This window comes from Tamandua tetradactyla, chromosome 15, assembly GCF_023851605.1.
Source record: "Tamandua tetradactyla isolate mTamTet1 chromosome 15, mTamTet1.pri, whole genome shotgun sequence".
NCBI classification, from domain to species: domain Eukaryota; kingdom Metazoa; phylum Chordata; class Mammalia; order Pilosa; family Myrmecophagidae; genus Tamandua; species Tamandua tetradactyla.
The window spans coordinates 6,951,279-6,970,182 of NC_135341.1; the positions used below are offsets into that span (position 1 = coordinate 6,951,279).

General features: G+C 37.0%; 1 protein-coding gene and 1 pseudogene across 3 annotated transcripts in view; one reads left to right on the top strand and one right to left on the bottom strand.

Moving 5' to 3' along the window:
- Window positions 1–18,904, bottom strand: part of CNTN6 (contactin 6) — a 386,131-nt gene that overhangs the window by 257,659 nt on the left and 109,568 nt on the right. The window lies entirely within an intron of this gene.
- Window positions 5,956–6,050, top strand: LOC143658152 (U6 spliceosomal RNA; annotated as a pseudogene).

Here is an 18,904-nt window from a genome sequence, read left to right on the forward strand (position 1 = left end):
GTTTTAATCTTCCATGCTGATTGCAAAGCTAAGCAGAGAGAATGACTTTAATTTGGCACAACTTGCTTTAGAGTGTTGTGAGCACTGGTCATTACTTACCTTTTCTTTGTTGCATTTGAGGTTGCATGAGAAAAGCTGACAGCTTCACAGACTTTTCACAACACTAATGATTCACAAGGGCCAAGTACTTTCACTTTTAAGGACAGAAGGAAAGTAGAAAAATAAGTGGGAGCTCCAATTTTGTGTCAGGAGTTCTCTCTTAGTCAGTCTACTTAGCTGTATTTCTCTTTTCCCTCCTTGATCGGACTCCCCACCCCCACATCAAATCACTTACAAACAGACCCCAGATAAATGGACAGAAGAGAGAATAATGCTTTTATTGAGCTATATTTGGTGACATTTCCCTCAATTTAAATAGCCACTCTGGAAAACTGTATCTCAGCGTGGCTCAAAATATGTTTTATCTGAAAACACAAGTTATGTGGATAGTTAAGAAAAAACTAAGTTAAAGGATTTAAAGAAAAAACTAAGTTAAAGGGCTTAAAGCTGTTCTTTTATGGTTTCGAAGGCCTTTCAATACCAAAATAAGAATTATGATTCCCCAAGCAGGAGCTCGAATTCAGTGTTTTCCAAAGTTATTTGAACACAGTTTTTTTGTTTTTGGTAGCACTTTATGGAATAAGGTTTTGGGGGATGGTTCTGTGAAAATGCTGAGGAAGTCAAGCCTCTGTCACTCCATAAATTTTTCCTGCCTTCTAGTATTTCCTGGACTCCTGGTTTAATCACCCCTACCATTAGACTACCGCTCTCTAGAAGTTCAGTGGAAGCACAGAATTCTGTCTTTTTCATGTAGTCTTTTAAAAACTGAGGTAATTACTTGTTTTAGATCAAATTATCATTAGATTTTATGTATTTATTTATGTATTTATTATTTATTTGCACAAGCAGACACCGGGAATCGAACCCAAGTCTCTGGCATGGCAGGCGAGAACTCTGCCTGCTGAGCCACCATGGCCCACCCTAGATTTTACTTTTTAACATTGCTTTATATTATCTTAGTTTTCAATTTTATTTGTGGTAACATCTATGTAACAAAAATGGCAAATTAGGTATATAATTTGTTGGCACTAATTAGTACACATTATACACCAGACACTGTACAAGATATCTTATGGTATAATATATTATTTAATGCAATTTAATTCTTACAAGAACCCTATGATGAAGGAATTAATATTGTATCCATTTGACAGACTAGAAGACTGAGACAGAGGCTGATACCTGCAGTGTTTACGCAGTTGGTAGAATGAGGCACCTACATGCCTTTTATCACTGTGTGGGCTTCCTTTCCACATGACTGTACATTTCTCTATTTTGTCACATTGTATGTGGGTGTGTGTGTCTGTGTTTGTGTGCACACATATGTGCTTGCACATTTGATCTGCATTACTAAGCACTTTAGAGGCTATTTTTTAAACTTTTTTAATGAGTTCCTTAGGTTTCATAAATGTGTAAAATTGCTTGGAGATAAAAAATGCCCACTGATAACCACTCACAACAATTTGGCTTTAACAATTTAAACAATGGTACCTTAGCAAATCACAGAACTGATCAGTAAGGTTTCAGGACTCTGCTTGGAATTGCTGGCACCTCTATCACTATTACATCCAGAAAATGGATGAGGTTAAAGACAAAATGGTCTAATTAACGAGGAGCTGCTTCAATATCCTCAATGACCAGCCAAAGATTAATCAGAAGCTAGGACCTTGCTTTTCAGATGGCTGAGAGATGATGCTGAGACGGATGTCAATGAACAATGGCACCGAAGTGACTAATAGCCAATTATGTCTATAACCTGAAACCCCTGGTTGAGAAATTTTCTAAGGCAGACATAGGCAATAAAGAAGGGAGTCTCTGAATAAATTTTTGTGTCAGTGAAAATGCTTTTGTATCTCAAGAGTTTTAGAAAATCTGATAGATTCAAAAATGGCAAAACATGAACAATAAAACTAGTGATCTCAATATCCTGTTTCAGTCCGCCCTACAGTTTTCTTCTCTATCAACTATAGGTCATTGATAGGCACATGGGGATTCAGATCTATCCAAGGATGGGCAGAAAGTCTTATGGATTTCCTTTGTTTTTAGCTTCTTTTTTTTTTTTAAACTTTTGAATCCCTAGGACCTGAAATAATGCATGGCATATGATAACTGCTCAAGACATTTTGGTGAATAAGTAAATAACAATATACAAACTCTTAATATAACAAATACATTTCCTGTAAAACCATCACCCAACCCTTTATTGAACAAAAATAGCTTATTTTGTTTTTGCTTTGGCTGATTATTGGCAACATAAATATTTACTGAGTGCTTGATAGGATAGGTACCAGGTTCTGGTCTAAAGGGCTTTGCATGCATAATGTCAGCGATTCCTTATCATAACCTCATTCGTACCACAAAAATCTTTACTATGTGGTTACTCTCTGCACTAGGCACTTTTGGAGGCACGATATATGACACAGAACAAAACATTAAAAAAAAAATCCATTCTCATAGAACTGAAAGGAAGGAAGTGATATTACTACCATCCCCCTTTTTTTCTTTCTTTCCTTTTTTTTTTTTTGCCTGGACAAGCACCGGGAATTGAACCTGGGTCTCCAGCTACCATCCCCTTTTTAGCACAGCTGTTAAGCAACTTGTCTGGGGGGCATGTGGTTTGGTTTCAGGATGAATCCAAGTCGTCTAGCTGCAGAGCCTCTGAGGGGTATTGACCACTTAGCAAACTGTCTCTACACGAGCAAGTTACTTTGCTAAATGTTTTCTGCACCATTCTCCACAAAATATATCTGCAGAGACCACTGCACTAGAGATGGGGTGGTGGGGGAGAAGGGTGGCACACACTCCCTGGATGAATGTCCAGCCTGAGCAAATGGCAAATGCTGTTAAGCAGTGCCCACCTCTAAAACAAATTCTTTCTGATTGAGCCACCAAGGTTAAAGGAGCTATTTCTATAACCACAAGCAAATTACATTGTAATTCTGCACCAACGTTAATGATATGGGGCAATAAGAGGCTAACCTTTTATTGTGTCTTTTTGCTTTATGACAGAGAGTACCTTTGCAGGTTGGGAAAAAGGAACTACATACTACTGCTGACTTTGACTTTCATCAGTGCTATCTCATGCAAAAAAAAAATAAAAAAAAAATTAATTGGCTGCTAAAATGCCTGACATAGCTTCTTCTGTAGAATATAGGAGGTTACAGTGAGATGTTCTCCAAGAACCTGGAAATAAGACTACATTAAAGTTGAAAGTAGTAATACATAATGAATGAGATCAATTATCTGTCAAAATAGCCCCAGGGGTTTTCTATAACCATGTTCCTGAAAAGGGAATACCTAGTTTTATTCAAAGGGTAAGCTAAGAAGGCAGAATTAGGGTGGAGTCTCACCAAAGGTCATGAGTAATAATCTGTTACACTATGAAGTATCTACTATAACAGAGCCTGTTACAATCATAGAGTGCATGACCCAGGAAAGGCAAGTAAAAAAAAAAGAATTTTTCAGTATCTTTACAGTAGTCTTCAGGCAAAAGAGATTCTAGTATGACCACTAAAACAATAATAATAGATAATTTTCATGCCTTTAACAGGTGTGGCAACTACTCTAGGTGCTTATGCAGTAAAGGATTACTCTTGCCCAAAGATATGTTTGACCCTTTGCCCTCAGTTCCCAGGAATTAGTCTTCAGATGACCTAAAGGGCTGCTTTGACTGCCTCGATTTCTTTGGGGTTCTTGGGTCATGCCAGACAGTCTGTGTTCACAGTGTGATATATGGCATGGGATCTGAACCATACTGGACAGTCTACGCAAATAATGTGACTTATGGTGGGAGGCCTTGGGTTACATGCTATCAACTCAATGGAGGAAAAGCTGGTCAGTAAATCGTGCTTACATTAGTTAGCTCCAATAAAACTCTGGATACCAAGTGTCCAGGGTTTGACTCTGTTAGGTACCCCCAAGAAACCATGTTTTTTAATCCAATGTTGTGGGGGCAGACCCATTGTTGGGTGGGAATTGTGATTAAGACATTTTCATGGAGATGTGAGTCCGCGCATTCAAGATGGGTCTTAATCTGCTTACTGCAGTCATTTGAGAAGGATACATTTTGGAGAAAGCACAGACATTTGGAGACAGAAAATTCCCTGGGAGATGCTAAGATAAGAGATGAAATTCAGAGTTTGCCCCAGAGAAACTAAGATAACCCACTGACGCTTGGAGAGAGAAATGCCCAAGAAACATTAAGAGGAGTTCCACAGAATACAGACAGAAAGCCACTGAACCCAGATGCTGAGGGCAATGAACTGGGATCAAGGACAAGCAGCTGCCAGCTACATGCCTTCTCAGTTGATAGAGATGTTCCAGATGTTCGCGACTTTTCTTCAGAGTCCAGGCATCATCTTTTTGATGCTTTAATTCAGACATTAAGGCCTTAGAACTGTAAATTTGAAGCCTAATACATCCATTTTGTAAAAGCCAATCCATTTCTGGTATATTGCATTCTGGAACACCAATCTAGGATGAGTTTCCCTGGTTGGCAATACTCTGTATATGCTGTCACACTACTTTGCTGATAGAAGTAATTACTGTCCACAAAATTCTGCTGGGAGAGGGCAACTAGAAGCTCTGTTGTTGGAAATCTCCTGGACCCCATGCCTCTTCTACTTGCTGATTTTGATTTCTATCCTTTTCTTGTAGTAAACTATGATCATGAGCATAACAGCTTTGTTGAGTTCTTCCTGTGAGTTATTGAACCTCAGAGTAGTCTTGGAGAACTCCTGAAATAGTAGTTGGTGTCAGAAGTGAGAGTGGCCTTGGGAACTCCCAGATTTTGCAGTGCTTTTCACACATTATTTACAGGTACAGCCAACCCATAAAGTAATTCACAATTACCATCACAATTTAAAGATAAGGCACAAGTACTTCACAAATACATAGCTGAGACATGGCAAAGTCAAGGTTTGAACCCAAGCAGTCTAGCTTCTGGGGCCATTCCTTCATCAATTTGCTCTCCAGTCCCCCAGCATACAGATCACTGAAGTATGATACTTTGTAAGGGTCAAAGGAAATTTACAAGACTTTATCATGATGGCTAACAAATATCTTTCAAGATTATTCACATCATACTGGCTGAGCAACTTCTTGATACATAACACAGAATGCTAGGTAGTAGGAGAAAAGGAATAGGACAGGCATTCTCCATGGGGATGATATTGCCCTGAAAGATGTGAAAACTGGTTCAGGGAGGGGTAGTATGTGTGAAAAAAAAAGTTATTTTTATGTATAAAAAATAAACATGCATACAATAATATAAACATATGCAGTATATTTACGGTATTAAAATGTAATGCCTGGTGTCTAAGAAGGCTCATTTGCGGGGGTAAGAGCATTATAAGGAAATAAAACTTGAGAGATACTAGAATAGCATATCTTGGATAATGGATGTAAGCATTCTGGTAAATGAAAAGTAAAATAACTCATTGTAGATTAATATATTATTTTCTGATTTATATATAACTATTTTTAAATTTTCTTAGCAAGAATTTATCCATAAAGAACTGATCAAATATGAGTACGCTAAGAAAACCCAACTCCATAGAGCTGAGAACAAGACTCTGAAATGTGATATCTGGTACTTCATGATGTCCTGTTTGGGCACTGCCATTTCTCTAAGAGATTTCCTGTCAATGTTTCATGAAATATCAATAATTATATAAAGACAGCTTATAATGAAAGGGTTTCTGTCTCTAAGAAATCTGGGGTGGTGGTGCAGTGCTCACCAAGACTTTGCTGCCTTTAAATTGATTCAATAGTACTTTTAGATCTCTTTTTGTCTTCTCTTTTTTTAAAATAATTTTTACAGGATATGGGGGAGGTAATTAGAATTGCAATGGGTATGCCCACATTGGCAGCATGAAATAAAATTGGAATTACACAGAGATTGGACCCTGCATAAGAATGATGCATATATTTGTGAAGTATTTCATTTTCTTTTTTTCAACTGGAAAAAGTCATGAGTAATTTCTTGGGCCAACAGAAATGTCCCATATTTTCTTTTTAATGGTGGTTTCATGGATATATACAATTTTCAAAACTAATTAAATTGAACATTAAGATCATAATATTTTTTAAATATTAACTGTATTTGGACTTTTTAAAATTAGTATAATGATGAGTGACTCAATGAAGTGCTAAATCTAGTGTTGGCATGGTTGGTTGCCTCTTATATAAATAAGGTTGAATAAATAGAGTACTAACCATAAACATATTGCACTTTACATAACAGATGAATTCTGCATTGGAACATCACATCTTTATAAACTAGAACATAGAGAAGTATAAGAGATTAGAGGCCAAGAAAGGAAGTTGATTTTACAAATATGGCAACCAGAAGAAGGATAAACTAGAGAAGTAGTATTCAAGAACATGCATTGATTGCTTACCATAATGCTAGATTCTATGTTAGCATGCAAATATCCTATTACATTTATGGTTATGCCAATCCTATGAAGAAGGTATTGCTATTATTCCATTTATTACCTTTTTGAGCAATGTGAGTCTTGACAGGTTAAGTGACCTATCAAAGGTGACATAGCCCACAAATGGTAGAGCTAAGTCTTGAATCTCTATTTCTGATACCAAATTGTTTCCTTTATACTAGTAAGTCCTACTACTTTCCATTCAGTGTTGGTTTGCTTAGGTTAATGATGCATGCTGAGTCATGAAATAATAGGCTGAGTCACAATGACCATTCTAAATAGAAAAATCAGTTACAACAATAGCACAGAAAAAAAACCTGATTTAGCTTTTGCATAATCTAGTTAATCACAGAAATTTAATTACTCTATGTGACCAGCAGGGAGCAATCATGTCCCATTAAGCCAACACAGTTCCTTCAGGCAAATTAATATACCTATAAAATTCAAAGTTGCAAAAACAGGTGTGTGAGGGTCAGCTAGCTATATTTATTGAGCAATTCTTGTGACCTTGACCTTAGGTTTTTATTCATTTGGTCTATTGGGAAGACTCAATTTGTACTTTGTTCACATATCCAGGATTTAATTGCTGAATTGGTGAGCTGAGCAAGTAGAATGACCCCAAGTTCCTAATATAGGGTAAAGTTAAAAATGAAATTTCTTCTTTTCAATTTGGTTTTTGTTAGCATGGATCTGTGACAAAATATGAATGTTTTGAACTTAGTCCAAATCTGTTTGTCTTAAGGAGAATAGAACATCTGAAAACAATTCTAAATTATGTAGATTGGAGATGCAGCTCAATGAGCACCATGCCCATTACAAATTTGCAGCAAATAAGGAACATTTACCTCTAATGCTGCATATGGCATGCAGTCTGATCCAAGTAGGCATAAATTTCATGCAACCAGAATACTGAACAAGGTAGAGCTTCCTGGGAAGGCTTAGTAGTAATTTGCCAGAAAGACATGATAGGAGGATAAATTCTAGGAAGGGACACTGGCAAGTAAAATAGATGCAGAGAAATGAAAAAGTTCAAAGCTTTGGTAAAGTATAAACATTTGGTAAAGTGGAATTTGTTGGTACCCTATGGGAACGAATTAGGGAAGGACTTACAAGGTACGTAAGGCATGTGAATATTATTCTAAATGTGTCTTTTAGATCATTTGATCCATTAGAAAATTAAGAGACTTCTAACAAAAGGTAATGAGGGCTTGATCTAAAAAGATTAAAAGGAGGTGATAGATTTAAGGGTTGTTTGGACTGTAGATGCTATACCACTGCAGCGCATCCAATATTCTAGCCTAGAAATCAAAAAGATGCACTGATTGCCTGCTGTTATGGTCAAAATGTTAATTCTAAACAACAGCTATTTCTCAAAAAATCATTATTTAGTGTTACCTTCCTTTCCTTGTGTTGAAAATGCATGCCAATGGCCATGCTCTGAGATTGTTGGAAATAATGAGACGGAAATAATAAACACTTTTAAGAAATAATGAAAGGAGGACCAGAAAAGTGATGAGTAATGACTTCTGGACTTGTGTATTGTGTACACGCCATCTAGGTAATAAATTGCCTTGGGAAGGCTAAGCCTCAGAGACTGAGTGGTAGGCAAGGGGAAGGGATCTTTAGGTAGTGAATCAAGGACCAAAGAGAACTGGCTGGAAATGACTGATGGTTGGTCTACGGCATATTTTACAGATAGTTCATGTCAGCCGTCCGTCAGCAAATCTCTGAGGGATATTTCCTTTACCACTTTGCTTTCTTATACCTTTTTCTCTGCTACAGAGGTGATGAGCAATTTTTTGAATTCTCAGTCCTGCTTAAATTTTCTCTGGAATGTGCCCATTGAATTACAGTCACTCTCCATCTAATACTGTGAGCCGGTTCATAACCTGCCAAAAACTCAACCGTGTATATTCCCTAGAGGCTGTTTTTAATCCTCCAAGGACCAAAGTTCCTGTGGGACAGAAAGCAAGGCAATCTCAAAGAGAGACCTAGAGTCAGCATACTGTGAGAAGAGACATGGTGATTTAGAAGAGTCTATGACCAGTGGCTGATAACCTAAGCTCATATCACAATTTTATAAGCAATGCTTATAATTTAAATTTAGAATAATAAAATTAAATTTAAAAGTGAAAATAAAAATAAGAAGACATAAGTCTCTGAAACCTCATGAGGGGGTGAGCACAGCCCTTGCGTTCACTTTTTGGCAGGGGTTGTGGCGTTCTTTCTATTCTGTGCTTATGGTAGACATTACTGTTCCATCACAGAATTCTTTCCAACTGAGTTCAGATGTAACCCCAAAAGGCTTCTCACTGCCATTAGCACTAAATGCGGGTATCCATGGCCAATTAACGGGCATGTAATGTGAAGAGGGCAATTATCCAGTTCAGGTCTAGATAATCGGAATCTTATCACTCTATTCATCTAAAATCATTATTTGGTGGTTTCGCATCCATTTGTTAAATAAATACCAAGTTTGTGGAAGATGTACAAGCCAGTGGGATAGGCATTACTAAGGATACAGAAACAAATCAGGCGAGCCCTGATCTCCAAGTGCATAGAGGTTAGCAGGTGTGGTGCTGCCCAGACATATTTATACAGAACAAGGAAGACAGTGATAACTGCCTGTTCAGAATGAGATTGAGTAGGGGATTATAGGAGAGTGTAATTCAGTTGCATTTTGTTTCCTGTGGCACTAAGAAACTCCTATGCTTGAATCACAGAGCTATTCTGAAATCATAAGACAAATATAATTATTCCCATATAATATGCCAACTCTAGCTACACCTGGCTAGATCATCCCCTGCTGAGTCTTGTCTTTTCCAGAAAATGCCTTTTTTAGCCTCTTCCCACATCACCTGTGGGCATCTTGCCTGCCAAAGGTGATGCTCCTACCAGGTATGTGATACCAATCAAATGGACTAACTCAAAATCATGCTAGACAGATAAACGGTCACACATATGCAGAGAAAACACTCAGATGAGCCTTAAACACCAGGGAATTGGGTTAATAAAGGGAAACTGAATTGAAAGAAGTTTAATAGATAAGCAATAGCTAAAATTTCACATCATATTATTCACGGCAGGCTTGGAAGGGAACCCACCATTCTCCAGAAGCCAAATGAAATCTCCCTCTGTATAGTTGAATTGAGAATTTCTGCTACACTTTTGGACATTATTTATCTTGGCCATTGACAGTATTTACTTTTGATAGTACACTTCTTAGTCATTTCTCATTTTTTCATTGTTTGGCTTATTGAAATAGAAAACATTAAAAACCTCAATTGATAATTTAAATAAAAACAAACCCAAAAACCCAGTCCTCAGAGACAATAGAAAAATAAATATGCAGTGGGGTAGCTAATACTGTATGTCCTTTTTTCCCCTAATCTTTTCCTTTTTTTTCTAATTTAACTATAATGTAAATTTCTAAAATTTACATTATAAAACTGTTAAAACATTACCAATTTCTATAAATCCCAAAGGGGTAAAATTATTGCTAATTCCACAAGCAGCAATATTTGAATGTTCAATGTTTCTGATATAAAAGTCCTATGGGGGGCAGTTATAAGGAGGGGTGCCTCATGAGAAGTCTTTCAGTCAGTTATGAAGAAGAAGGGGGGTGACTTTATAAATGAAGAACCAAGTAGAGTAGCTACAGCTACTCTAGAGCATAGACCTGCTATGGAGTTTATAAAGACTTCTTCCTACCGTTGAGATAGGGGAGACAGCTTTCCAGTTGGGTTACTGGGTCATTATTAAGACTTTTTTTCATGTGTGTGGAGGGCAGAGGGGTGAACGTAAATGGCCATTTGGACAGGAAGAGGAGGATGAGGAGGAAGAAGAGGGAGCAAAACTGATGAGGAGTGTATGGTCCCATGGAGGTAGAGTTCTCCACCCGGAAGAGTGGCACAGTACTGGGCTCTTGATTGGGAAAGTGATGAGAGGACTGAAGTAAGGCCACAGCCTACAGACTGAGGGGAAAGTGTGGGTTTAGAGAAAGATAACCCATACCAACCATGCAGACTTCTTGTTCCCAGGAATGGCCACACAGGGGATGCTTACCAGCCAAGGGTCCAGTGATGGGGAGGTCAGAGGCAGGGAGAGCTCCATGAGCATCTGACCTACACTATCTCATGCAAGACCCTGTGCTTGGTTGAATACTCTATACTGTTCCCGTTTTGAAATTCTCAGTGATTTATGAACAAAGGGTCTTGCATTTTCATTTGTCCTGGACCCCACACTTCATGTAGCCATTCCTCAGTAGAAGCAATGCTAGACACCTGCCATCAATCTTCAGGCTACCTCCACTTCTGTAGTGCTTGCCCCAGTAAAACTGCCTAAATGAAAGTGTAAGCTGGACATTTGCTACTGAACTTAATACCTTGGAGAACAACATGAGGAAACTGGATAGCAGGAAATGAAGCCAATGCAGCCTGATCCCGTAGGCCTATAACTATATAGATACATAAACATACAACCTATGTTTACTGTGAAAGATCAGATGAAAGAAGTAGCTATGGAGAATGATTTTTCTACAGCACACTAGCTCTAATCATCATCATCAGTTTACACAATTCAAATAAGTGTAAGGTGACGGGGGATGTGGAGTTAGGAGAGAAAAAAATTATATATATATATGTATAGAACTGGTATCAGCTACAAAATATTCTTCATTAAACAATCAAAATTGATAGATAGGTGGGCCACAGTGGCTCACCAGGCAGAGTTCTCACCTGCAGTGCTGGAGACCCTGGTTCCATTCCTGGTGCCTGCCCATGCCAAAAAAAAAAAAAAATTGGTAGATGATTTTTACTTTAGGAGGAAATCTATTAGAACTAATCAATGGGAATCTCATGAATTATTAAAAAAAAAAAAGCAGCCACCAAAACAAGGGCTTTTTGCAAGCCCTTGCATATGGATAAAATAGGCAAAAATGCACAAACTGGGGGTATTGTAAAGACACATGACTAGCACTACCTTTTCTCCCGTATCCCCTAATTAGTTGACCCCTCGATGTCTTCTCTTTTCCTCTTAGGCACCATGAGATAGAACTTTACAGATAGTATAATTCCTTTTCTGTCCATATTTGGGAAGGGAGTAGGGGAAGAAAGCATACTTTCAAGGACACTTCCCCATACCTCTTCCCCTCCTTTAATTAAAAATTAAGAATAGAATTGAGTGACTTCAGAAAGGTTCTTAAATGTGGTGGACATTGAACCATTGTAAAAGAGACCATGCTGCAAAAAGTTTCCAGGCATTGAACAAGCTGCATTCCTGCCAGAGTTACTTTCAAGTTGCCTTTTCCATTCAGCAAGCTAAGTTAGAGTTGAGTCACCAATTTAGCTTGTCACGCTTCAAATAAAAGATGAAAGAGCTTGACCTCACAAGAAATGTTAAAAAATGAAAAGCACATAAGTAGAAAGCAGAGTAGTAAATGACTTGAATTTGGAATTGATTTTGTGGGTTAATCCATAAAAAATAAGATTTTGGTTATCCTAAATTAAAAGCCATCTCTTGGTCTCAATTCTGATAACTTTTTAGGTACTGCTCAGGATGACTTTTTCCAGCTATACCTAAAAATAATGCTTTTTATTTCCTTTCTTGAGAGCTTAGTACCTTAGCTCTCTTTCGCTTTCTTTCATGCAGTACTAGCATATATGCAAATATCTTAAACAATAAACATTTTCATCGCAAAAATCACATTATTCCCTTTTTTATTTCTCAAAACTGTTTGGTGCAGTTTGCAAATAAATAAATAAATGAACAAATAAATAAATTATTATTTGGTGCAGTACCTTAAACTTAGATGAATTAATTAATATTTGTTAAATGAATGAAAGTGAATTTGTTGATAAGATTCATCTGTCGCTAGAAAAGGAAAATAACAATAGTCAAAAACATATAGTTCTTAATCTGTGCAAGGCACAGTTTATGTTTATTAATTAATTATCACAATAATTCCTTGAGTTGCTATTACTAACATCTCAGTGCTATAAATGAGGAAGGTGAGGTACAGAGATATTAAATTATGTATTCAAGTTTGCAAAGTGGTGGAGCAAGGAATTGATCCAATGCAGTCTTCACTCTGTGCTTTTTATTACTATGATATACACGCCTTTTCTAACAGATAACACTTATTGTGCCTGTTGTAAGTCCTTCACACGCACTAAGTTATTTGTCTCATGAATTTTATTTGCAGAAAGTGGACTTCTGAGTCTAGCTGTCTAGGCTGCATGCCACCATGTCATAGGTTAGCACTCTCACCTGCCTTTGACTATCCCAGACACAGACTTCAGTTCTCCTGTAACCCAGTGGTTACAGTAGTGCTCTAACACAGTGTTTATCAAGGTGCTGTCAGGGAAATTGGATACCTGTTATGCGGCCACCACCCAGACCTCACTCCTTCCCTGGGGAAGTCACAAACACACACTGAACAGTCATCCTCCGCATTGGCCTTCTGCTATCCCCAACTCCTTTTTACTCTGTTCCATTCCACAACCTTGGGAAGATGTTAGGTCTAATGAAAAAGTCTGGTTAGACCTTTCCCCCCTCAGTATAGACAGTATAGATTTCTCTCTTTTCTGGGGTGAAGTTGCCATCTATCAATCCCAGCCTGGAGCAGAGACTGACCATGATGGGGCTACTTTCCCCACTCATTTGCTCTCTTTGTGCTATGTAAGTGGTAGAGAGATTATTTGCCCTTTCTGGACTCTTTACACAGTGCATGGAATAAAGTGATCATTTGCTGAATGCCTCTACTATGCACTGAACCTGTGTTCCCATGATGCCCTATTGTAGCAACTCACTCTACAGGGTATGGTCTGGGGCAACCCAACAATTTTCAAGGTTATTTCTGCATTCAAATCTACTCACAATACCAAAATAAGCATTTTATACTTTTTTGATCTTTTTTCTTTACATATTTTATAAACATAATTGTTAAACAAGTGGTTTCCACTGTGGAAGAAATAAGAATCCCTATGAGGAAAAGCTATCAAAAAATGAAAAAAAAAAAAAAGAAAAAAAGAAAAAAGAGCAGCCTCTTAAATCCAATAATTTTAAGTACAGGGATTTTTAGGCACCTGTATCCCATAGGTCTGATTCTAGTAACTACTGAATTATCTGAAAATCCTTATTAGGTAAAGATGTTATCAGAATTTCAAGAAATGATTATTCCACAAGTTTCGGGAATGATTCTTTACTGTCAACTGCTCTTCATACAATGATATTGTTACAATGTATATATATCTTATTTTTTACTGTCTCTAGGAGTTAGAGCAGTTCATTCCTCCAATGCACAGGAAATGTATATAAACCTATAATGTATATTAATACAATACTAAAACAAGCACTAGTTGTGCCAAATGCTACAAACAAACATACCCTTATGTTTTCATTTTAACTCTCATATGTGATTTCTTAAGTTGAACTTCTAGTGAAAAATACCAAGAATGAAAATATTCTAATAAAGAACATATTATTTGGAATAGGCTTAATGTCTGAGCTATTTAAGTTTCAGTTAGTCTGCAGGTAGCTGTTTGAATTGTTTCCTAGGACCAATGAAATAACTATTAGCTATTTTCAGATGTTCATATGTGAGTTATTGTTATATCTCTGTAAAATCTATATATCGTGGTACTGTACTAGAACTAACCCCAAATTTAGGCTTTGGTTTGTTTAGTGTTTTAATGTGGACTTGCTACTGCCCTTCAAATGTGGTTTTACTACAAAAACAAGTAATCTGACTTCATAACAGCCATTCTTATAGGTGTGAATTGGTATCTCATTGTAGTCTTGATCTGCATTTCCCTTATAGTCAATGAAAATGAGCATCTCTTCATGTGCTTTTGAGCCATCTGTATTTGTTCTTCAGAAAAATGCCTATTCATATCTTTTGCCCATTTTATAATTGGGTTGTTTTTTCTTTTGTTGTTGAGTTGCATGATTTCTTTGTATTTACAGGAAATCAAACCTTTGTCTGATATGTGATTTCTAAATATTCTCTCCCATTGAGTAGGCTTCCTCTTCACCTGTTTGATAAAGTCTTTTGAAGCATGGAAGCATTTGATTTTGAGGAGTTTCTATTTATCTATTTTTTCATGTTTGTGCTTATGCTTTGGGTGTAAAGTTTAGGAAGCTAACTCCTATTACTAGGTCTTGAAGATGTTCCCTATATTTTCTTCCAGAGGCTTTATGGTGCTAGTCCTTATATTTAGGTGTTTGATACACTTTGAGCTAATTTTCTTGTAGAGTATAAGATAGGGGTCCTCTTTCATTCTTTTGGCTATTGATATCCAGTTCTTCCATGCCCAATTATTGAAAAGACTATTTTGTCCCAGTGCAGAGGATTTGGGGGCCTTGTCAAAAATCAGTCAACCATAGATTCGGTGGCCTATTTCTGCACTCTTGATTCAGTTCCATTGGTCAATGCTTCTGTCTTTGTGCTAGTACCATGCTGTGGCTTTTTAAATAGGTTTTAAAGTCAGGGAGCGTTAATCCTCCTACTTCATTCTTCTTTTAGGATGCTTTTAGCTATTTGGGGTCTCTCTCCCTTCCAAATGAATTTAGTAGTTAGCTTTCCCAAATTTTCAAAGTAGGTTGTTGGAATTTTGATTGATACTGTGGTGAATTAGTAGATCAGTTTTTGGAGAGTCCACATCTTAACTATATTTAGCCTTCCTATCCATGATCAGGGAATATCTTTCCACCTATTTAGATCTACTTCAATTTATTTTAGCATTGTTATGTGTAGTTTTCTGTTTGCAAGTCCTCTACACCCCTAGTTAGGTTCATTCCTAAGTACTTGATACTTTTAGTTGCTGTTTTGAATGGAATTTTTTCCTTAACTGACTTCTCAGCTAGGTTTTTGTTGTATATAGAAATGTTGTTGTTTTTGCACATTAATTTTACATCCCACCATCTTGTTGAATTCATTTATCAGCTCAAGAAACTTAGCTGTATATTTCTCAGGATCTTCTGCAAATAATGAGGGTTTTACTTCTTCCTTTCCAATTTGGATGCCTTTTATTTCTTTATCCTGCCTGATTGCTCTAGCTAGAACTTCTAGCACAATGTTGAATAATTGAGGTGACAATAATCTTGTTCCTGATCTTAGGGGGGAAACTTTCAGTCTCTTTCCATTGAGTATGATGCTGGCTATCAGTTTTTCATATGTTTCCTTTATCATATTGAGGTAGTCATCTTTGATTCCTATCTTTTGGCATGATTTTATGAGAAAAGGATGCTGAATTTTGTCAAATGCTTTTTCTGCATCAATTGAGATGATCATGTGATTTTTCCCTTTTGATTTGTTAATGGGTTGTATTACATTAATTGATTTTCTTGCATTGAACCATCCTTGCATTCTTGGTATAAACCCCACTTGGTCATGGTGTATAATTCTTTTAATGTGTTGTTGGATTCGATTTGTTAATATTTTATTGAGAATTTTTACATCTGTGCTCATTAGTGAGATTGGCCTGTAGTTTTCTTTCTTATAGCATCTTTACCCAACTTTGGTATTACAATATTAACTTCATAAAATAACTTAGGTAGAGTTCCTTTTTCCTCAATTTTTTGAAAAAGTTTGAGCAGGATTGATGTTAGTTCTTTTTAGAATGTTTGATAAAATTTCCCTGTGAAACCATCTGGCCCTAGGTTTATCTTTGTTGGAAGATTTTTGATGACTGATTGAATCTCTTCACTTGTGATTGGTTTGTTGAGATATTCTATTTATTTCTGAGTCAGTGTAGCTGGTTTGTGTGCCTCCAGGAATTTGTCCATTTCATCTGAGTTGTCTAGTTTGTTGGCATATAGTTGTTTATAGTATCCTCTTATGATTACTGTCATTTCTTCAGGGTCTGTGGTAACACACCCATTCTCATTTCTGATTTTGTTTATTTGCAATCTCTATTCTCTTTCTTTCTTTTTTTTTTTTCTTTTGTTCAGTCTTGCTAGTGGCCCATCAAATTTTTTTATTTTCTCAAAGAACCAACTTTTTGTTTTACTGATTCTATCTATTGTTCTTTTGCTCTCCCATTCATTTCTCTCTCTGCTTTAATCTTTGTTATTTCTCTTCTTGTATTTGCTTTGGGATTAGTTTGTTGTTCTTTCTCAAGTTCCTCCAGGTGTGCTGTTATGTCCTCATTTTTTTGCTCTTTCTTGTTTTATAATATAGGCCTTTAGGGCAATAAATTTCCCCCTCAGCACAGCCTTTGCCACATCCCATAAGTTCTGATAAGTTATATTCTCATTTTTGTTCATCTCCAGATAGCTTCTGATTTCTCTAGCAATTTCTTCTTTTACCCACTAGGTGTTTAAGAGTATGTTATTTATTCTCTATATAATTGTGACTGTTCTCATTCTTTGGTGGTTATTGAAATCCAGCTTCATGCCATTGTGATCAGAGAAAGTTATTTGAATAATTTCAAAATTTAAAATTTATAAAGGCCTGTTTTGTGCCCTAGCATGTACTCTATCCTGGAGAATATTCCATGGGCACTAGAGAAGAATGTATATCCTTGTGCTTTGAGGTGCAATGATTTATATATGTCTGTTAGGTCTAATTCATTTATCAAGTTACTTAACTTCTCTATTTCCTTGTTGTTCTTCTGTTTGGTTGTTCTATCTATAGAAAAGAGTGGTGTCTTGAAGTCTCCTACTATTGTTGTTGCTCCCCTTTCAGTTATATCTTCTCAGTGAATTGACACTAATTAGCATATAGTGTCCTTCTTTGTCTCTTATCATGTCTTTACCTTTAAAGTCTATTTTGTCTGGTATTAGTATAGCTACTCCTGCTTTCTTTTGGTTATGACTTGCATGGAAAATCTTCTTCATCCTTTTACTTTTAATCTATTTGTATCCTTATGTCTAAAATGTAATTAGCATATACCTGGATTATGTTTCTTAATCCATTCTTCCAATCTGTATCTTTTTTTTCACATGGGGAGTGTTCTAGTTTGCTAGCTACCAGAATGCAATATACCAGAAACAGAACGGCTTTTTAAAAGGTGAATTTAAAAAGTTGCTAGTTTACAGTTCCAAGATCGAGAAAATATTCTAATTAAAACAAGTCTATAGAAATGTCCAATATAAGTCATCCTGGGAAAGATACCTTGGTTCAAGAAGGCCGATGAAGTTCAGGGTTTCTCTCTCAAGTGGAAAGGCACATGGTGAACACAGTCAGAGTTTCTCTCTCATCTAGAAGGGATCATGGTGAACATGGCACCATCTGCTAGCTTCTTCTCCTGGCTTCCTGTTTCTTGAAGCTCTCTGGGAGGCATTTTCCTTCCTCATCTCCAAAAGTTGCTGGCTGGTTGACTCTGCTTCTCATGACTATGTCATTCTGCTCTGTTCTCTGAATCTCCTTCATTCTACAAAATGTTTCCTCTTTTATAGGACTCCAGAAACTTATAAAGAAACACCCAAATGGGTGGAGACGTGCCATCACCTAATCTAGCTTAAAAACCACTCTTGATTAAATCACATCTCCGGGGAGATGATCTGATTAGAGTTCCAAACATACAGTTTTGAACAGGGATTATTCTGCCTTTACAAAATGGAATTATGATTAAAACATGGCTTTTCTAGGGTCCATACACCTTTTCAAATCAGCACAGGCAGATACTGGGAATCAAACCTGGGTCTCTGGTATGGCAGGAAAGAACTCTGCCTGCTGAGCCACCATGGCCCCAAACTGCATGTTTTAACTGGTAAAATTTAGTCCTTTGACATTCAAAGTTATTGCTGAAAAGGCATTTCTTGAATCCTCCATCTTATCTTTTTTATTTTATTTTTCAGATCTATATCTTCTTTTCCCTCTTTCTCTTTGTATTCTTTAAATTCCCTTAGTGGTTGTTTTAGTTAGGGTTCTCTAGAGAAACAGAATCAACAGGGAACACTCGCAAATATAAAATTTATAAAAGTGTCTCACATGACCACAGAACACAGAGTCCAAAATCCACAGGGCAGGCTATGAAGCTGATGATTCCAATGGAGGGTCTGGATGAACTCCGCAAGAGAGTCTCACCAGCTGAAGCAGGAAGTGAGCCTGTCTCTTCTGAATCCTCCTTAAAAGGCTTCCAGTGATTAGATTGAACATCACTATTGCAGAAGACACTCCCCTTGGCTGATTACAAATGGAATCAGCTGTGGATGTAGCTGATGTGATCAAGAATTTAATTCTATGAAATATCCTCATTGCAACAGACAGGCCAGCACTTGCCCAACCAGACAAACAGGTACCACCACTTTGCCAAGTTGACACATGAACCTGACCATTACAGTGGTACTCTTCAATTCTCTGCCATTCCCCAGACCTCCATCTCCTATATTTCTTTTTTTTTTCCAACTGGCAGAACTCCTTT